Source organism: Temnothorax americanus, unplaced genomic scaffold (assembly GCF_048541705.1).
Source record: "Temnothorax americanus isolate GAGA-0224 unplaced genomic scaffold, ASM4854170v1 Scaffold51, whole genome shotgun sequence".
NCBI lineage: Eukaryota > Metazoa > Arthropoda > Insecta > Hymenoptera > Formicidae > Temnothorax > Temnothorax americanus.
The window spans coordinates 186,265-208,982 of record NW_027509668.1 but is presented as its reverse complement, the minus strand read 5'-3'; the positions used below and the strand labels follow the sequence as shown (position 1 = coordinate 208,982).

The following is a 22,718-nucleotide window of genomic DNA, read 5'->3' as shown; positions in this document are numbered from 1 at the left end:
GCAATTTTTACGCCGACCTGCGTGTATACGGCCAGTTTTAACGTGAAACCGAGATGTTACGCCCGCCATTCTTTATAAACATATTTATGAACCAAATGTTGAATGTTATATTTTACGTAATAACTTCGGTACTAAATATAAGAAGCTTTATATATGTAGATACAATCCTATATTAACGAAATATTAAATGAAACCTTTTAACTTTGCGAATACTGTGTAGTTGACCCAGTTTCTTTCTAGATGTAATATATTTTTCTCTCTCTCCGATACTCTTGAAGATATAAGAGCTATCATTATTTTCCACGGATGGATGAAGGTACGCTATTGTACCGGGAAGAGAAATATAATGCTGAAATGAACTCGCCACGTCACGGTAACAAGCGGAATTCTAAGCAGTAAGGTTCGCGATAAAGCAAGTAGCTTCTCGAGAGCATACCACGGGCAGGACTTTATTTATCGGAGCTTGTATCGCAAGGCACGAGCGTCTCGCTGCGCGCATCCGTGACCGAAGTATCAATTTTTTGGTTATTTGACGATAATTTGCGATGTATTAAAAAAGGAAAGGGGTCAGATCTTTCGCGCTTCGTTGACAGAATTGTTAAAAAGATCTTGACTTCTCTGAAAATGAACCTACAAGATATATTTATCAAGTGTCTATATGAAAGGAATATTCTCGATTATATCACATCTTTGATTTTGAAAAAATTAATACGAAGAATAAAAATAAGTTTCAATTTCTGGAGTTTAAAGTACAAAATAGAGAATGTTACAAAGTGTAATCACATAACATTATTGGCGATAATTAGTAAGTCAATTATAAAAAAATCGTGGAAAGAACGTGCGAGTTTCAACTATAGCTAATTCAGCGACGCTTATTCATATACGGTATGTGGAAGTTACTATTCAATGTCAAGGATAATTGATACTCCATGCGAGGAAGAAGGGTAGAAGTGTTAATCCTTCTGGATAAGCGAAGGGAAAATGTCGAGAATGCGGGTCGCGTTAACAAGCGGCGCAAAGGGTTCATGGCGAAACAATCTTCGTCGACTGAGCACGAGGACTTATTTATCGAAAGACTCTCGCCGCGGTTGCATGCGAAAATCCAGCGGGGCGTGCCGTCGTATCAATCTCCCCGACCGTTGTCTTTGATCTGCTAAAATAGCTGCTGTGCGCTCGCTTGCTGTCGTCGTTCGGGGATTTAGCGTAGCTCGTGCGAGGTCGAGGAGGATCTACCCGATTAAATTCTAGAAAAAGACGAGAACGAGCGAAAAGAATGGAGGGAAAAAGTAGCAAAAAAGATGGAAAGAGAAAAAGACGGAGGGCATAAAAGTCGAACAGAGAAAGAACTTTTTACAATCTGAAATAAGTTCACCATAAGGGCTTGAAAAATTGAGGCATTTCAAAATTTGTAAAATGGCACAAGTATGGAAATAATCAGAAAATCAGAAATAATATACACATTCACACAATTGTATTTTAAAATATAAAAAACATGTAATAATATAAAAGTTATTATGATAATTGCTATAAAAAATAAATAATGAAAATAAGAATAAAGCGTAAAAAATATAATAAATAATAATAAGATATAAGCCGTATTTAAAGCGAAAATAGAGTGAGTGAGAGAAGAATGGAAGGTAAGTATTGAAACAACTCGAGTATTCAGTTGAAGACAAATCTCGGTGTTTCCGGTAATTATTTAAACTGCATCATCTACTTCCGAATAATATTTCTACCGAATAATATTTCTTTTCAGTCCTTTGTTTTCTTTTCGAAGATGGTAGCTAAATCGAAAAATGAAAAGTACTTATACTAATTAATGAGATCGATTACAATCTTCGTCACATTAGCGATTTATATTATTTTTTAAGATTTTATTATCAGAATACCGAAGCTAATTTGTAAGTATATCATATTAAAAATATACCGTCACATATATGCGTCTTTTTTTCTAACGCAAATAACAACTACGCGAATTCTCATTCTTTGTTCGTCCTCGTTCTTACAATCGCAAAAACCAATTTGAAGACGTCACTCGAACCGCTCGATCAAAATCCAATTTTTTCCTCACAAAAAGATCACTTCCAGCTGTCACTCGAGCCATTCTCTCGGTTGCTCGGATACAACCTGGGACACGTTTCGTGAAGCTAGATGTACACTAGGCGTCGTTTAATTCGTTTTCAAGCAACCCGTTCTCATCGCCGCTGAGGCGCGACGCAAAACGACCAGAAACGCATAATTATAAACCGCACCGACGGCATTTCATCCGGACCATCACCGCGCGGCCTCCTCCGGTAGTAATTTCGCGTTAAGATTAATTATTCGCGCGAAATGCCGGCCGCCGCGCCGTGCTGGCGCGAGCGAACGAACGGACGCGCGTTTTATTTGAATTAATCAAGTGGCGCACTTGCGCGCGGCCCGGCCTAGTTCGTTCGCGCAACAACGCACTCTCCGGCACTCTCTGAATTAACACCCTTATAATAACGATCCGCTTTGACGAAATTTCGGCCAGGGCGCAATTATCGCGCGAGCGGTATACGCTTGTCGAATTTCATGGAACCATGCCGACCGTGCGGCATTAATCGGGCCGATTAATCGGCTCTTTCCGCGCCTGAAACGTACGCGTTTATTGTCCGTGCTATACTATGAACACTGACTCTCTAACAGCTCGTGTGCTTAAATTATTATTCAATACTTTGATACCTTCAATGGAAACAGCTCTTTGGGAATTGGTTTCACAAAAATTAAGCGAAAGAAGTTCGACTGTCTCAAAATAACTCGCATCATAAAGTAAAAAGATTTTTTAGAAAAACGCTATGTTGGTGTTTTTGTAAAACTCAATTATTAACACATTCTCGCAACTAGAGCTATCTATTTGCTCAGCATATCGCGATTGTTATCGAGCGCAAGTAGCTGGATGCACAAATAGAGCAAGGCTTAATACAACATTGTGTTCTGCACGCACACGTTAACAATGGGGTAAACAAAGAAAATTACCGCTTGCCAACGGTAGAGTATCGAATTCAGCCTGCGCCTCCGCCTGACGGAGGTTGTTTGGACCGACGAGACAACTTTCCCTCATCCCCTCGTGGACCTGCCCTGCCGCGTGACGAGCACATCACCCTCTCCCACCCCTTACACTCAATGCTCTTAATGAAACCCGATGCGGCCCGGGGCCGATAACCGATAACCCTCTAGGCGCGGTCCGGAAGCCGCCACCCCTTTGACGGCCGTTTCAGAGACGGGCTAGGAAAAAGGCAAATTAAATTCGCAAGTAAAATCGCGAGACGAGAAGGACGGCTTAGGAGGTGAGCAAGAGATAGGACGGCAGGACGAAACGCCAGGCGCGACAATGGCCTTGTTAAGACACCCACTAATTGCGCCCAGCGCCTTAATGGATCCTCGCGAAAATTGCATCGACCTAATAAGTCCGTCAGAACGACGCGTCCCTCCCTCTCGTCCCTGTCTCCCTTATCTTTTCTTTTTCGTCTTCGTGACTGTCGTCTAAAAAGCCTGCACAGGCTTTGTTCTAACCCGCCTCCTCTTCGGCGATATCCCTTCTTCGGCTTTAAAAAAAAAAATTAAATTATTTTCGGTCCACGGTTTCTTTTCGGTTTCTTTACACGCGGCTTCCCCGAAAGATAGGTGGAGGGGATACCGGGATACGCACACAAAGAAGAGGCACGTACATGGTGGTGTTGAGCGCGCATGAACGTTTTTCTTACATATCCACACACGCAGTATGCATATGTAAACAATTTAATTTAATAAAAATTTCAAGGAAATGTTAATGAACCAGAACCGGTAAACTAATTTGCGTAATATCGGTACTTTTGTTAGCTAGAAAATCGAAATCGAAACCGAAACCTTTATTAAGTATTTTAATGAACCAAAACCAGAACCGAACCGATAATTTCGCCCAGTCCAGGTCCCTCCGGTCTTTGTTTTCTATTCTTTTCCTCAATTTAAACCCGAGGAAATCCAAACTCTCTCGTCTCCATCCGTCATAACAAATTCGCTAAAACGACAAAGTCGACCGTAAAAAGGGATCCCCATTCGCTATTCAAACGTCAGAAAGTACGTGCGCCAACTGCTGATCGCGCTTGTCGTCGCCGTGAAATATTCGCCGAGCAAAGTTAATTCTGCGAATTCGTTGCAGAAATGAAAAAAAAAATACATGTATAACAACGCAGCGGCGACGCGGCGGTACACCTCGCGTTCGAACTGTGAAATGAACGAAATTGTGCGCGAACAACGCAACAAACGAACGCGAACGAACACGAGTGATCAATTTGCTTCAATGAGCGCGTGCAAGCAGTGTAACTAGTTTGCTTGGTTTGGATCCGGCTTCACATCGCCGTCAATAAGTCACGAGCGACGAACAAAAATGGAGAACACGATGTAGGACGTAGCCCGAAATAATTAGCGTTCGCGTTTTTATCTAGCGGTTGGGATCGCGGTGCGGATAATAATTTCGGAACGCGAGCGAGCGAGCGAACGCTCGTAAATCTAATTTATCGTTCGACCGCGTTTCGCGCGCTAACCAACAACGTCGACGCTTATAAGGACGCCTCCTCTCGTTGCGATTAATAAATTCGGTGCCGCTCTTGCTCGTATCGCGAGATTAATAACGAGCGAGCTCATAGAAAAGGTAACGCGGAGATCGTTGCCTATAATTAAATTCATGCACCGAGTCCCGCAACCGGGACGCGAGATGCTCGAATACTGCCGGACATTTATTTCAGAGATGCAATGCCGCTTTCAGAACAAGCGATATAATTTCATGACGGTTAAATTTTCATAATAAATATAATTTTATTTCATATTAATAGAATCTATTACATTATATCTCTCGATTTAATTCTCAATTAAATCGATAATCATTAGAAATTCATAAAATGGAAAGCGTTTCATTGAGACTATATCAAAACCGAGTTCTCTAAATATTAAGGCTGAAGTCAGAAAACTTTAACTAGAAAACCATAGCTAGAAAACCGAAATTGAAACCTTAAATAAACCGAAACCGAAACCAAACTGATGTTTTCGTCCGGTTCCTGATAGAAAACCATAAAGAGCAGAGAAATAAAGCGAATAGTGTTTCGCGAAGCGTTCGTGAGACTGTATGTTGAAGATATACGTCATAAGAATTATTATAGCTTGGTAAGAAAAAAAGAATTTCGTTAGGCAGTGGTACAACTCCATTTGCGACTGTAATTAAAAGGATCACGGAGTGTTTCTTCAGCTGCCGTTCACGAGGGTAAAACGACAAGAGTGCGCAAACAGACGAAAGATTCACTCCAGTGCAGTGTCACTCTTTTTTCCGCTCTCTCATTTAACGAATATGACCGCGCCAAAAAGAGTGCAACTTTGTCGTTCACCAGCGAGAATGTAAAGCTTGGGGAAGTATATACTGCGACGAAATTTAAAGACAGATTATTCTTCGTTAATTGCGAGTGAACTGCATTTTAACAAAATTAAATGTTAAAATTCCAAAATTTAAACGATTGTGAAGAAAACCGATAGTTTCGTGTTTTTTCCCTAAAAACTCCACTTGGTGGAAGAATATACGAACTGAAACGGACTTTGAAACACACGGGATGGTCATTCTGTATATAATGTGTCGTGTTCGCAGTTTATGAGAGTCGAATGTGTGTCCCTGTGAGTCAGACCGAGTCTGCCTCGCACCGATGAGAGCCGACCGCTCCTGTTAATGGATTTGACAAGATTGAATTATAGACCACACCGTCGACCGTCTGTCCGTCGTCGGCAATACATTGCGAAGCGGGGCCCGAGGGGTCCCGCGTATACCGACGGCCCATTCGAAAGTAATGAACCAAGGGGGCCGACACACAGTTTGAGTGGACACACGCGACCGCTGCCGATAATTGCACCGCGCGTCGGAAATTTCGTGTCGATTTATCGCCCAGCCGCAGCAGAAAAAGCGAGTTCGACGACAACAAAAGAGTTGCAGGAAGATCGCAGGACGTCAGTCGGTCAGGGGGAGGTGGCGAAAGTTAAAGTAATCACTTTAATGAATTAAATATTTGTGACATACGTGTGATTCGTTGATGAATGATCGTCCGACACGTTCTAAACCATATGTAATTCTTGCGACAAACATTCGATTAGATTAGCAATCCGTCGGAACGGCCATTTTCCCAGAAGCCTCGGACAGGCACTAAGAACCGCCGTATACACTCTCCCCGAAAAAGTCGCCGGATAAAATAAATTATCTCGTGTACGATATATATCAAGAATTATTTTACAATAACATTTTATTGTAGAGGAAAAAATTTCGTCAATTACGATAAGAATTAAAAAATGTATCTATAAATATACAAAGAAATTAATATTTTAACGGGATACAAATATGAACATTGGTGACTTCACCAGCGAAAAATCAAAAAAGCGCACACCATTGTTTTTTTGACACCTGAATATACATGAGTAATACGATCGCGTAAACTAACAGAGATGGCGGAATAACCCGAATAAAACCTCTCTTAGTAATTACGGACGTCGTGACTAATTTCTCAAAGAGAATTAGGACAGCCGGCATTTCCTTAAGAAAATGAGATCCAAAGTAAGACGTTCGGTGGCAATATTTCAGTTACTTTCATTAGACCCTAGACGGAAACGGGAAGGAAAAGAGCAGAGAAGCTGAGATATAATAGGGGTAGGACTTTGACCTCAATTGGTTTCAAACAATTTGCCTGAAGCCCGGTCTACTCGGTGTTTTCCGATTACTCGTTCATAAACGCTTCTTGTGCGAATATATCCCTTTTTCAAAGACTTAAACAAAAAAATCAGACATTTAAATTAAATAATTGGAACAAAGCAAATGTAATTTCTGTAAGATTTATTTTAAACGCGCTCGAACTTCAAAACTGAAAAACAATTAAAATTTTAATGAGTTAAAAAATTTTTAAATATGTTCAGTAATTATTCGAATAAGCTATACGTGGGGCGCGTTCTACGCGGCTCGTTAAGGGATCAGGGGGGTAGCAGCGGCGCGGTGGAGGGCGAATTTGTGCGTCTCGATGGCATCCCAACGACGTGCCGAGTGATTCCAGCGTGGACGCGTGGCGTCGTGGCTCGCTGCCGCGCAGTCGACGCGTCCCGTCGACTCGAAAATATATGTCCCGTCGAGATCACAGGCCACCACACACACACACACATTCGTCGTTCCCGTCGCGACCGGCGCTAAAATTAAGCGGCATTTCCCAACGGTCCCCGATACGTTAAAACAGAAGAACGCGTCGAATTTGCAAAAAGGAGGAGCTCCCTTCGAGAATAAGATAGGTTATATAGAAGAGCAGCCGTTAATTCTATTTATAAAAAATTGTTAACGTATTATAAAGATAAAATTGAATTTTTCTCAGCGCTGTCTTAAAACAGCGAGATACGTTCACTTGATAGAATTACGGCAAAGTAAGAAGCAGGATACAATTTAACGAATACGTATACCAAACAGTAAGAAAGAATTATCACGACGCGGAAATAGTATAGTTCCTTTACTGTGCGGCATTCACCTTCGATAAACAATCAGGAAAGAATCGGTGTCCGATGATTTCGAGGGAGTAAACGGAGTTGCCGGCAAGGGGAAGAAGAGAGTGCTCTCGAACGCCACGCGATTGAGGCAGGGGAAAATAACTGGAGTTTATCGAACTCTTTGAAGACCGAGATTGGAAAACGACATTACGGTAGCTGTTGGGAGTGTCGCGAGAGCGGATCGGAATAAAAAAAAGGTAAAATAGCACAGTTTCTGTTCGACCGTTAATGAAACAGTGACGATCAACGACGAGTCATACTCGTAAAGAGCGTCTGTTCTCTATATCGACGAATCGCCGATAGCTTAAAAGCCACAGCGACGGGATTGGTCTCCGTTTTCTTACAGGTATACGGATCAATATTCCGCGGATCACTTCGTTATCGCGGCGGTAACGACTCCCTCTTTTACATCCCGTCGCGATCATATTTCCAATTAGAACGAGAATTAACTTTTTAATCCATGCAAAACGATTGCGTCATAAAAACCTCGTCGTTAAATAGTGTTTTATTGATTGCCGCGCGATATCTGACGGGGTCATAAAAATCTCATTAACCTAGAATTATCAACTTCGTGAAATCGTGGAGTTGGAGGCAGCTAAGAAGTTGAAGTGTAACGTCGGCTGAAAATGCGGAACCCGGCCTACACGAAAAAAAGAGATTGTGACGAGCTCGGAATCAGTTTTACCGAACGAAAATTTCAATGGTATAATTTACTTGTGAATTATTTAGCATTGAAGATATATATTAACGAGTCTGAACGAGTTAAATTTAAAAATTACATCGTTTAATTTGTGACTTATACAATTTCCGTCCAACCGCAGGTGGAAATCAAATCGCGCGAATTTTCCACGTGAGCGACGTGAAAAATGAAGATTCGTCCCGTCGCGATAAAAAATCACTTCTCCGCCGGAAAGAAAACTCGGAGGAACGCAAAAGCGGGGAAAAACAAAAAATACACATTGGACAAAACATGGCGCGTGCCACCAATCTATCACCGATTCGTCGCAAAATCTGGAAATCCTGCCGGATGAGGGTAGCACCGGGGGGATCAAAGGACACGTCCAATTATCGGCTGTCACAAAGTACTCGAGAGTAATGGTGCGAGTGCAAGCGAGCTCTCTCCTTGCCTCCATCGCACTTAACTTCGACCTGGATCACCAGGATTTTCGTCCTTTCTCGTTGCCCGACAGTGACGAACGACAGCGAGCTAAAAGCCACGATCAAGATCGCTAAAAAATAGGAAGTTTGTCGCGTTAATACTGATCTAATTTAGCTCCGTGTAACATTGTGATTTAGTATGACTAAAGTTTTATATTATTGGTAATGTAGTTTCTACACTTTTTCTCCAATTAGATCGACTTAATGATCTTGGTGTAAAAAGGGGTAAAATCTGGTTTTATTTAAGATAGATTATTAAGGCAAATTTTTATTTACTTTATGAATTAACTAACCATCGAGTCTGCGATTTTATCATTCATTGGTTAATAATATTAATTTGTTAAAATACATTTTGGGCGGTTAACAATATTTGAAATTTGAAATGTGCACTTATATGCATATGTGTGTGTATGCATACTTTTTTCCGTACGAGAACTGTTCGAATGTAATTGTTGCTTGTTAGCGAAGTTGTGCGTACTCATAAAAACGTCTACCACAATATTGGATCGCACAATAACATTATACTTTCAAAAGGGCCGCATGCAAAATTCATTGACACAACCGCGTTCGTTGACGAGTGACTCGATTATTCAATTTTCGCCGAGCACTTTTTCGCCGAGTCGCTGAGGGACCGGCGAATGAATCGCCGATTGCAGTTTAAACCCATTTACATTTGCCTGTGGCCCATGAACGACCCGTAAATACCAAATATGTTCCATTTATTGCTTACAAAATTTGCTGAATGGGCATCCAGAAAACGTGCCTCACACGCGCGACCCGCACGCATCGACGATGCATGCGTGCACTTTTGGTCAATAGGAACGATGATGAGCAGCACGATGACTAAACGCTCGACGAATTGCTCCATTATTGATGACCGAAAAAATATTATAAAATCACGATTTTAGATAGATGTCGATTTTTTATGGCGTCGTAAACGAATAGCAGGTTTTATACGCTGATAAAATGAACCGTTCACGAAGCGGTGAATTGTATCGAACATTTACGAACAGTGAAATTATCGGATTTATACTAACTAAATTACGCATGCCCGAACAATTGAAGCGATTATTTTCTCCGGTACATAGAACGATATAAAAATTTGTTTATATGTAATAAAAAAAATTATCCTTTTCAAAGTTCAAAACCGGAAGTGAATTAACGAACGCCTCTAATTGCTGCGATTTTAACGGATCTTCGTTGAACTGGAGACTCTGAGAATTTTGCGAGGATTATTAACGAGATCGAAATAAGCGCGATTTCTTCCCTCCCTCGTAAAGGAGCTTTATGCCAGACGAGAGTCGGTGCGAGATTTAAACGCTGGCACGTGACGGCGTCAAAGGGGTTTACCTGACGCGAGATGGAGATGGAACAAAGGCTTTCCTTGGCACGTGTGCAACGTGCGCGAGATCCTATCGTTATGCAACTGACTCCGGGGCGCGTAGGTGGGTAGGTAGATAAGTAAGAGATGGTTTCTACTCGGGGTTGGAGGCAGGCCACGAAGCGGGCGAAGTAACGAGAATCGTAGATCAGGCTCAAGTTCTCCGTCGCGCTTTCTTTCGGGGATTCCGTCAAAACGCCGCAGAATTATAGACTCTTTCGACGACGCGCGGAGAGAGAATGGCTGGTGTCGTAGAGACGGCTGTCCTTCCAATATAGGTACCACTCGGAAAGGCTTCGCGAGAATGTGCGTAGTTTCATCAAGCAATGGAATAACGAGCGCTATTATTACCGCTAGTTGAATCCGCATCGATTTATCGCGTGGGATTCTTTGTAAAAATTATATTAATATATATACGTATTAACGTATACCATAATTATTCTCGCGTAATTCTTTATTGGCATTATCTCTGCGAGAAATTAACCGCGGCGTAATTAATGAGCCTTTCAACACGAATGTTGAATATTAAAAAATTTTAGATTAGATCGAGCTTATATTTTAAATAACGCTTTTAATAAAGATTGCGTTGAATAATTCACCGAATTTGCACAAAGATATTTCTGAAGTTTGATGCAAATGTGAAAAAAAAATGAGAGGAAAAAAACGAGGGAGTTCTACGACAACGGGAGTTCGCGTTTCTTTTTTCACCCAGTGGAGATTAAAGATCTACTCGATCCAGGCAGAGATTAACTCCTCCGGTCTCGATTCTCGCGAAAAAAGTAAAGGGGTGCTGGGAAAAATTTTCCGATAATCTTTCACCGGATAGAGATCAGTTCGGATCGACCTAAATGATCGCCGAATATCGCACGAACGGTCTAGAATTTGGAGTCTCGTCTCCTTCGAGATGAGATCGGGAAAATCGAGAGACGTGGATAAGGCGGCAGAAAAGGGTAGCCATTGTCACGTGGACTTCCAATTAAAGTCAGACGGACAGGCGCGGCACGGCGATAGGTCAGGGCAATCCTTTGCGCGCGCGCAAATCCTCTCGATAGTTCTTCGTCTTTAGACGTCGATTGACGTACACGTCACTGTTTGGACGAGTTAAGCTGGGAAAGAGAGAAAAAATACTGTGGCCCCGCGAGGCTAGTCGTCGGGGGTTTATAATTGAATTCGCTTGTTGCCGCCGATGGGCAACCGATTGCTTTCGTTTAGCAAACACCTAACTTTTAATTATTTCCTCCCACGTACACAAAGCGAGCGAACGAGAGCTCGCGTGCGGGCGGGAGATTGATTCGGCTAAACAGTTCGCAACAACGGATTCTACCGCGGCTGTACGAGGAGACGACAAAAAATACATAAGCTCACGTACAGGATGTGTCAAAAGCTGGCTATGGATATCGATGATCACGGATGACAGTAGAAGAAAATATCATTTGTTTACTTTTTATATAAACATGGGACGGGAGAGAGAAAAAAGATTCATCGTCAGAACGTACGATTTAAGAGAAAACGTGAAATAAAAATCACAGGGAGCGAAGAAAAAAGGAAAGTCAGCAAGAAATACAGAGATAAATTGACTACAAACTCGCAAAGAAATCTGAAATTGAATTGTACAACTTTTGATACGCTCTATACGCTTGCGCATATGTATAAGAGTGAAAGAGAGAGGCATATACGGCAAGAAGAACAAGCCAAAACAACGCGCGAGGATTGTTGTCGAACCTAACTGTGCAAACATCGCCACCCGTTGATTGCTTCGATTCGCGCGGGTTTTGCACTCAGAATCGGCGACGAGGCCGCGTGGCGGTAAAAGAATTGTGTACGGAGGGCGAATTAATGCGCGAGTCAAACTCGGAATTGGAAAAACAGCGCGGTTTCCGCGGTCGGTGATTGCACGTGCTCGCACGCGTGTGCACGAAACGATCGTTTTTCCCCGCGTTTTACGCCACGGTTCCATATCGCCCTTCTACGAGACCTCTCCACCAGGTTTTATAAAAACGATTGCTGCATATCGAAAAATGGATAAACTTTTCGAAAATTTTGATTCAAGCATGCGTACCGAAGCAACAAACGTGTGCATTGATACGTCATATCTTTGCAAACGAATCTTTTTGCGAAAAAAAATTGCAATAAAATTTATCAAGGCATGCAAAATTTCCCGAAAGATAATTCGATTTATCTTTCGCACAACGCCGAACAATATAAAAAAACAGAAGTTAATTAAGTTACAAAGATAATCAGCAATCATCAGAACGGCACGAAAAATAAAAGTCAAATAAGAAAAAAGAGGATGCACGTATACATTAAACAAGCATATAATCTCTATGTGCTTTTTTTAAATTGGCGACGAACGCGATGAAGTACTTAACGGATGCGATAGCTACAAGTTAAAGAATTGCTAAGCAAACTACTATTGCCATATAAAATAAAAATATTTTTTATATTACAGCGGTGTAGATATCCACTGCCGATTCACTATGGATATATAATAATCGTGTAAATCTAAGGAAAATAGCACTATAGTCATAAGCAGCTCGTGTATGACACAATTAAACACTAATATCGTGCATTTGCCAGATATCGAGGATTAGCTCGAATCGCAAGATGGAAAACTAACATTTGTGTTCGGTATATAGAAAAAAATTCAACGGTGACGAGTGTATTTTTCAATAGTAATACGCAGAAATACAGCGATTTGTTAAATTGCGGCGAGAGAAAATTCTTCTCTCGTACAAATCGATATTTCTCGCGAATAACTGGCTCGCGCAAAACTCTCTTTCCCATTCACAAATTTGTCAGTTCTTTGCAATCCAGATCAATATAATCAGCACGGCACAAAAAGGAGGCGGTCGTGCTAATAACTACAATGTAACGCTCGCCGCGGGATAAGCAACAAACGTGGTTTACGCGAACATCTCCGGAAATGGCAGTTACGATCTAATAAATCGCAGGGGATGCTCGATTAAGGTTAACGTAAAGAATAATGTACTTTTATCGGCGATAACCTAAGTGCCGGCCCGTGTAATTTACAGCGCGGGCCATTAGCTCGAATGAGGGTCGATAGGATAGTAATAACCACTATATGGGCGCAGTGGGCGCGCTGCACGAGAGAGGACGCGCCCATAATATAATGGCGAGCGGATTAATAAACACTACGAGTGGACTAAAGTCTGCCGCTAAGCGAGATTTATCAATGAGTCGCGCGATCGTAGAGCCGAGTACCGATAAATATTTCATATATATCGCGCGCAACGCTGAAACCGATATAAATATTAACGATGATCGCGATAGGCGATTCTAAGTATATTCGTGCCATTAATTGCTCGCTGGCGCAGGTTCGCGTTGCGCGAGGGTGGGCAATTAAAAGAGAGAAGGGCGCAAAAAGAACTCGGCTCCGCGAAGTAAATTTAGAGAAGGGCGTATCGGAGAATCTATCTACCCGAAACGCGCCGCGGCTAATGATCCGACTAATTAAGCTTCGTTAGCCGAAGAATTTCCGAAAGAAACACGGGTCGCGCATTAACGCTTTCCCGTAAGTAATTAGTATTACGTAAACTGACACGGCGGACCGTAGTTCGACAACGTCGAACATTCTTGGATATTTCTGGCGAGTCACCTTCGCTCGTCGTTTCGAAAACTGCTAAAAATATGCAATTATTCACTCACCCTGCAGCCCTGCAGTTGCCTCACCTCCGCCGCGCCCAATGCCTCATGCCTCCCCGGACCTCCTCCGCTCCTCCTCCTCACAGATCCCGTTGAATGTCCTCGCACAACACTCACTCGAGTCACTCGCGAACGCGATTAGGCGCGCGGTAATTACCGGAAGACGATCGCGCGACACTTGGCCACGGCCACGGCCACGGCACTCCCGACGAAATTGATACTGCGGCGGACGGACGGGAGAATAAACGGGCCTACGATCGGGGGTCAACTTTGGGCGGTTATGCTACCGCACTTGTCGCTTCTAACCGCATTCCCGCGCACTCATCGCGCTTTAAACGGCAAACAATATTCGCTCCCTTTCTTTGTTACGTATGCCTTATGAGGGAGTGAGTGCATGCGCGAAAGACAAGTACCGTGGAATGTCTCGAGCGACGTTCGCTACCCGCTCGCGCCGATGCGTTACGACGGAATAAATCACGCGAGATACGCACTTCGTGAAATTATCCACGTAACATACCACAAGCTTTTGTACCAAGCGACTGACGAATATCAAACGAATATCGGGTTGCGACGCCGTTTGACGCGCGGAGGCGATCCGTTCCCTGCCAGCCATGTTGCGTTAACGACCGAGGGCCGAGAACCGAGAAAGATCCGTCGCTAACTTCATACCGACGCCGTTAGTGAAATTGAATTTAATGGCGACTATCGAGACGCGACGAGCGACGAGACGGCCCGAATTTACTTACAATTGATATCGAACGCGTAATACGTCTCGAATCTCTCTCGCGAATGTGTATTATTCACAAATACGCGACACATCGGGGCCTTTCCCGTTACGTGGATCGTTCGAATTGAGAACGCGACGCCAGAACGTACCCGACCTACCTGAATACAATCGTCGAATAACCGACCGTAAATATGGCGAGACGACGATTCGTTATTTCCATGACGCTTGTCGCTGCCGTTTCTATCCCGCGAGATACCTATCTCGGCGAAAACCGTCGCCTCGGAACATTCGTATGACAATGCGGGAATCGGTCAGTCGAACAGACGTTAATCTTGAATCGTAACAATCACGCTCGGCGTCCGCCGCCGCGACGGCGCGAGAATACCGTGAGACGACTGAGACGAGCGCGCAGCTCCCGCTCCCCGCGCCGCGGCGTACCTGCCCGCATCTGCACGAGCCTGCTGCAGTGCTGCCTGCTCCGAGCTCCGAGCCTCGCCGGTCGCCGCGCAGTTACCTCCTCCTCCCCCCCCCCACCCGGGACCATGTTTACGAAACAGCGCTATGTTCACCGCGCAAAAAACGGTCGCCGCGCCGATCGACTCGTCGCCGCTATAAAATTTAGAACGTTACGAAATAACTCAAGCTACTTAAAAATATAATCTGCGTTTTCTAGGTTTTAGATTCTAAAACTGAGAAAACGCAGAATTTAGCTTGAGTTATTTTGTAACGTTCTAAATGTTCTTCGCATATTTTATCTCCGTATTATTTAAATAATTTAATGTTTACTTGCGAAATTATTATTAGCCGTTCTCGTCAAGAGCTTAGTATTCTTATTAATTTAGAGACACACATATATGTGTCTATATTACACGTGAGAAACTTTCTATCTCTTCCTCTCTCATGTCTTTTCCACGAGATAAGCGTGTTGCACAATTATGCTACTCCACACCTTTCCGAATCTTATTAGAAATTATCGGATTGAAAAGAAAGAAAGCTGCTCTCGTATCCAGTTGTCTTTTTAAGCGTAACCGTACCCGCAATCGGACTACAAAATATGCAGCACTTCACTTATCTAAAAAAATAGATAATTCCTTTTCAATCCGAAGATTTCTAATAAGATTTGAAAAGGTGTGGAGTAGCACAATTGTGTAACATGCTTATCTCGTGGAAAAGACACGAGGAAGAGCTAGAAAGTTCCTTACATGTGTAATACATACATATGGTATCTCTAAATTAATAAGGATACTAAGCTCGCTTGACGAGAATGGCTAATAATAATTTCGCAAGTCAAAAACAGAGAAAGTAAAAATTATTTAACCAATACAAAGATAATATATGCGAAGAACATTTAGAACGTTACGAAGTAACTCACCCTTCGAATCCACTGAATCGCGAGTCGTGCGAAGAAAAATCGACGGACCCTTGCGCGAAGGGGCTTTGCCCGGGACGAGCTCGAATTCCCGAATTTTCGCGATCCATTCCGCTCGTTGTCTCCGCGCTTGAGAACGGAGAGGAAAATGTCGCGCGCGCGCGTACACCCGAGGGGTAGGCACTCCTCGCCAAAGACGCGATACATATTCTTATTTGTTGCCGCGCAATATTTCCGCCGCTCCCGTGAAAACGTATATACGCACGACGGATTCCTAAGGGAATTGCGTTCCTCCGCCCTTCCGCGAATTCCGCCGTGTCGCCGGAGATATCGAGTCGGTTTCCAGTTTCGCTTCGACGCTGGTGAACACGAGTCCTCCTCCCCGAACCCGAATCCCGGAAAAGAATGGGAAATAGAGAGATTGGTAGGCAGGAGAGAGAGAGAGAGAGAGAGAGAGAGAGAGAGGGTATACGCGCCGACTCTCCCGATGGAATCTTGCCTTGCTCTTCCATCTTTCGGGGAATTGAAACGACTCCGCGAGCTCGACCCCTTATAGGCCACATTTCTCCTTCCAAAAACCTCAAGTAAAACGCAATTTTTCATGGGAAAACGAAAATCTCGCGGGACATCTATATCGCTAAAATATCGAGGCGTTTTGGTGACTCCTCGCAAACAAATGCTCAGTCTGAGAATCCTTCAAAAATAAATATATTAACCGAGAGTTAAAAATTCTCATTTTTCACTTTATCGAGAATTAATTTAGACGATAATTTAATTCTCGAGTTACATTAATCGAAATTAATAAAAAAAAATATATTAAAGTTGTACACTTTATAATCTTCGCATCTTCGAAGTTTCATTTACCAATATCGACGTTTTCAGTCGCTTACTCGGAAATTGTTTACACCTGATACTTCCGTTAAGAAAGATCTATTTCAGATCGGTTAAGAGATGTACGTGGACGAAAGAAGTGGCCCTACAGCACGCCGTATAATTGCACCGCTGGCTAGCACCCTGCGGTCAGGGACGAGAGTGCACTCTCGCATTCCGCGGACGTAGCCGGCCACGAGAGCGCTAATGCCTCGTCCAGCTGGATGTCGCACGTCCGAGAGTATACGCCAACGTTCCGCGGGAGCTCGAGCGAATATCCTTGTCCGGCCGCGTTAACGCGGTCTCGCGAGCCGGACGACACGTCTCGCCTCGTTTTACAAGTGCACTGAAAGACGTTAACGAGGCGGCGAGAGTCCGCGACTCTCATCCTCTCGGCTGCCGCGGCGTCACGTGTGATCAACGCGTGCCGACCGACAAGCCAAGTGTCTTATCTGGTTTGGAAAATTTCCCGGCTAGGAGATTAATATTGCGCTTTGTACCTATATGACTGGGAATTAAATGTAAATGCCAAAAATATTATCCTAGAAATCTGTAGAAAAGATCCCCGCGTAATTAAAAATATGAAATTATGAATGACGGGTATCGACGCCATATTTCGTGTCCAACCGCGGGGTGAGTATAATTCGTTGCTTATTCGTTATATTTGTTTTTTGTAGTGTAGATTAATGTCTAAACTGTTTGCCTTTTTGTTATGTGCTGTTAGGAGATTACCAGATCCTACAGTAAATAAATGCATTTTCCTTCTTTCTCCCTCTCTCCCCTTCTTTCTCTGTTTCTCTTTGCGATCTACGCGCGCGGATGTCCCTCGTCACTTCGGACACGCGACTCACCGCGATTGCTTTAACGGGCTCGTTAAGCCGCCGACTATCGGCTTTACGATCGCATGCCTTCCGGCTTTCAGCGTAGTTCATACAGCTAATCCCGGTCACAGCGAACCTTTTGGAGAATCTTTAAAGCCGTGTACCTGCCGCAGGTAGAAACTTGATCTGATATTAACGTCCCATTTCGAAGTAATTCGACATTATCGGCCTACAATCAATTACAACGACGATGGCAGAAAATCAAAATTTGTTTGAAAGGTCGGATATATACAACCTCATTTATCGAAAGAAGTATATCGATGAGTGATTAGCGTGATTGCGATAACAGATGTAAGTATGTAGTTAATGACATGGCTTTTCGAGAACTTAAAGCGTAGAAGCGACGCAAGAAATCCGAGTGCAGTATCGTATTGTACGTCTCAGGATTTTGCCTAATTTGCGTACACGTAATTACTTAGGCGAGTGGCTCTCTTTTCCGCATAGTTGCAATTTATTGCGCGATTCTTGAATTCGCGCGAGTCGTCGAGCGAACTCTCCTTCTCTCTTTCGTGTGCGTTTTGTGAGTTTGCAGCACGAGAAAGTACGTTTTCCATGAGGCAGTCGCTGCATCGATCGGGGGTTTTCCGACCGCGCGTATCGAGTACATTTATACGTTATAAAGCGGGTAATATCGTTTCGCAATATGAGCGACGGCGAGCGTGGTAGAAAAATACCTACGCGCGCGTGTGGACGCGCTATTATTCCCGGGGGAGGCAACGAAGCCCGTTAAAAACTCGCCGCTCGTATAGCCCCACTCCTTTGCGCCGACAAAGTTAACAGGTTTAATGGAATATTAAAGAAATTAACGTAAAATGGACTTTTCATACGCGGGAACAGATGATTCATTAGCTACGCGCGTGCATGCGGTGCGCGGTGTTGCGCGTACGCGGTATCGCGAACGAGGTGATTTTAGCTTTAGTACCCCGAGCGCGAAAAACGTGTATCGAGAGGCAAGATTGCATTCCTTTCAAAACTCTCCGAACATTTTGCTTCGGCAATGTTATATCAGTTGAATTTCATTAAATTTAGCGAAAACTCTAATAGCGTTTTATAAATATTATCTATCTTATTTTTCACATTAAATCTTTCTTTAGTTATCATTATTTTTTTTTTTTTTCAAGTTGTTTCGTCTTCGACAAATATAAATTAAACTGTCAGAAACAGTTTTGTAATTATAGATAAAAGGGTTTTTCCCCTAAGAAAAGACTTGATTTTTAAATAAAATGTTTCCTAGAATTACCCATACTGATATTTAATATCAGCAACGCAAACCACGGACGGGAAAATAAAGAATAAAAAAAAAGGACAGAGTGACAATAATTTAAATATATATATATAATTACAGCGTACAGTTAAAATTATTGCCATTGAAATGAGATTAATTTATATTAATTGCTTTGAAATCATTCTTTATAAATTCAATTTAAAATTAGATCAAAGAAATGTAAATTCTCTTTGATTATCTACTTCCCGTGGTAATTGATAAATCAACCAGTCAGAAAAGGAAGAACTACGAGAGGGAGAAAACAAAGAGAGGAGAGAGAGAGAGAGAAAAAGAAATGAAGTCGCTGTTGACGCCACGACGCCACGTGCGAAAGGAGAGGCGAAAAGATTTATTGCCGCATAATGCGCGGCATGCTCTTGAACGTCAGTTATTATAATATCTCGACATGGTGAACTACGCAACTCGGCGTATTATTATGATAAGTGCTCGTGTGGGAGTCATGAATGACACGTGGCGGGTGCTTCGTGTCACATCTCAAAGACCTATTTAGAAACGGAACGACTTTCAAACGTCGTCGCGCATGAGAGCTCATACGCGACTCTTGCTCTGATGCCACTTCTTTTTCTTAATTTTAATTTCATATCTATTGTACACCGTATATGATATGTTTGTATCATTCATGCGCTACTTACACAGATATCCGTCATCATGCTCAAGTGTCGTACTAACACTTGAAATTTTCGTACGTTTTTATAACCATTTCTCATCGTAATTGTAATTGCTTATATCGACTCATTGCTTTAAAGCATTTAGAATAGTTCCGTTCTCCTTAGCATTACAAGTTCTTCTATATATCTAATTATGTTAAAATATAATATAATCAGCTACCTAGCCTTTGATTTTTGCATAATGATTTTACTTAAAACCGCGGCCAATTATTCTGCGGAACGAGAAAATTATATGGTAGCACTTATTTCTACCGGAGTCATACATTGCGAGTACACCGTCCAAGTCGCCCTTATATCGTATCGCTTAAAAATCTTATGAATATGCATCACTCACGTATACACGTCTCACGCACGCGTGCGTGCATACGTTGCATACCTTTGTGAAGGACAGCACAGCACACACGCGGCGCACGCCAGCAAACGAAGAAGGGAGTCGAAGAAATGGAAAGGGTAGGAGGAAACGAACGAGATTATCTGCAGCGTGACAGGGGATTATGTCTGCCTGTCTACTAAACCGCCTTCTGCCCTCTCGTGTTCGCTTCTCTTCTGTTTCTACGTTCTCGCCGTCTGAGCGTGGCACCGTAAATATAAGGCAATGTGCAGGCTATAACGATGCAAAAGGCTCGACGAAAATTCAAGTCAGATCGTAGCTTCTTCCGTTTCTGTCAGCGACGAGGAAATCTAGAATACCTTTCCGATACCCGCCGCGGAAAAGATTTCGATATGTAAACTTGAGTACAAAGGTAATTACGATAAAATTTGCTCGTGCAGGGTATCGCAAAAGATATGAGAAATACTTTTACACTTATGCGCCGCTCTCCGCACACACACACACATATATCTAATATCTTTTATTTTATTTACAAAAGCATCTATCCAGAAGAAAGCTATCTGGAACGAAAATGCAGTGCTAGCTTGTACAGTATAAAATTATCAAAGATAACCGTTTTACGCGCATTTATCTCGCTCATAAGATGTATAGTAGGAGTAATAAAAATTATATGTAAAAAGTGGGCGCATTGCGGCGAGAACGGAACGAGCGCGGGGATCGACGTCGTTGACTTTTTGAGAGGTATTCTCCTTCATGAATGTTGCAACGCGAGCGGACGCTGCAACCCTTCGCGGCTATAAAACCGGGATGCTTCTTACCGCCGAGATTTTAATATTTGATCTCGTGACGCGCGGCGCGGAGAAAAGAGAGAGAGAGAGAGAGAGAGGGAGAGAAAGAAAGAGAAAAAGAGAGAGACGGAAAGTTCGGGATACACCAGGGCCGAGATAACGGTCGCAAGAAATCGTGTACGTGAAAAAGGTAAAGATTCATATTAGAAATCACGAGGCCTCACGTTTAAATATTCATCCGCGATTGCTTAAGGCAAATAGACACGGTAAACCGAGTCTATTTAACCGGGAACTTTTAGCATCTCCTCGCGGTTAAATTGCAGACCTTTTAATCTTTGCTACCGGACCGGTCAATGAACGATGCAGTGACGAACTATTATTACTGAAATATTATTTGTAGTTTATATATACATAATAATCTCAATGATCTCAATATAATATCTCTAAAGTTAAAAAATAACAAGTTTCCATGCTGAATGCAGTGTTTTGATTTTCAAAGTGCGTTTAAGATCTAAGTGACTATACATCGAAATATACACATAAAACTTGAAAAAAATTTTATGGAGCTTGCATAAGGCGGTTGACGGTATTATTAGAACGCAAATCGGCGATCGATGTTCTCCTCATATTGCAGCCTTCGGCCAGCTAATACGAACACGAATTCGATTTTCGCCCTAGATGGGCCGATAATGCGGATACGCCGCTGTTAAACCAGAAGTGTTCACATTCCATGTACGCGAACCTAGCGACTGTGACCTAGCCTTCCAAAGGTAACCCAATTAATGGGTGCATTACTGAACATTCACTACATTACATAGAACCGAAATACTCATATACGCCACTCGTGTAATTCAGTAATTTACTTGCTTCTCCAAAAAGACTCGAATCAGAATTCTGTAAAAATTGAAACGTTCGGTTCTATTGTTTGTTCTTCAAATTTGTATTTTCCCGTGTAGAGCTGGCATGTAAAATCGATATAAACCATACATACATATTCATTCTTGTAATTCTTGCGTGTATCTGTTATAAATATTGTATAAAAATTACATAAAAAATAAGAATTATGATTTATTTTGTTACATTTGTGTGTTTTACCGTATTTTCTTTCTTCACTATAATAAATTTCAAGTTATATTATTAATTTTATCAATTTTAGGTTTCAAGTCTTCCGAATACGTACAATGGAACTAGAATCTTTATTGCCAAGCAATGTATTTTGCCGCAAATGAATATCTTCGTTTCCTTCAACAAAGATCACACAGGGAGCAGTTAATAATCCACTAATGTCCCTTTTAATCCACTGAATCGCTGTCTTATCACGAGCATTTCGCCGGTTTCGCTATTCCGTGACGTAATCGTGCCCGCATTCGAGGGTGAGATCAACAACAAGGCTGAAGGCGACGGGGTGGGTCGTATACGCAACCTTTCTAATTAGAGGAAGGCCGATACGTTTCGCGAGCGAACGAAACTCTAATTAGGCGGGGGCTGCTGGCGTATCGCGCTGTAGCAATCGACGCCGTCATTTCATGCGAAAGAGATTGGCTCTGCATCACCTTATCAGTACGGCGCACTCTTTGAGCGTGGAACATCGCGCTCCCTGCCTGGCAGACTTAAAGTATCGAATCGACGCTGCTGTGTGACGTTCTCAAAGCGAAAGACGCGCTTAATGCCACGTGAAAGGGGCGTTAATTAAGAGCTTCCGGTTTAACCGCATCGAACAAGATCGGCGGAGACGAGGAAAATTAGGTTGAATTCTGCACGCTCCCCCACCCCCTTCTCTCTCACTCTCTCTATGTATATATTTTAGTGTTCGTCAAATCAAATTGCAGATTGTATTTAGCTTAGCGTTAACACACAACTGATGTTTAGTTTGCGATGGTGACTTACAATCTCTAATACCGAACTTTCTTTCAAACTAGAAAAAGCTTTTCGATGTAAAGAAATATCGGAAAATATTACGTCAAGTTTCATTCCATATCAATAAATCTACTTACATAGCAAAAAGGATAGTGTGCTGCAAGAAAAATTCATGAAATAGGCATCATT

General features: G+C 42.6%; 1 protein-coding gene across 3 annotated transcripts in view; it reads right to left on the bottom strand.

Moving 5' to 3' along the window:
- Pxb (putative Hedgehog signaling attenuator pxb) overlaps positions 1-22,718 on the bottom strand; it is a 442,218-nt gene that overhangs the window by 250,627 nt on the left and 168,873 nt on the right. The window contains exon 1 of one of the 3 annotated variants that reach the window (XM_077419089.1): positions 13,757-14,938. The exons of the other annotated variants lie outside the window; for them this stretch is intronic. The gene's annotated coding sequence lies outside the window, so the exon portion shown is untranslated. Of the gene's footprint in view, positions 1-13,756; positions 14,939-22,718 lie in introns of those variants that run through there. 3 annotated transcript variants of the gene reach the window in all.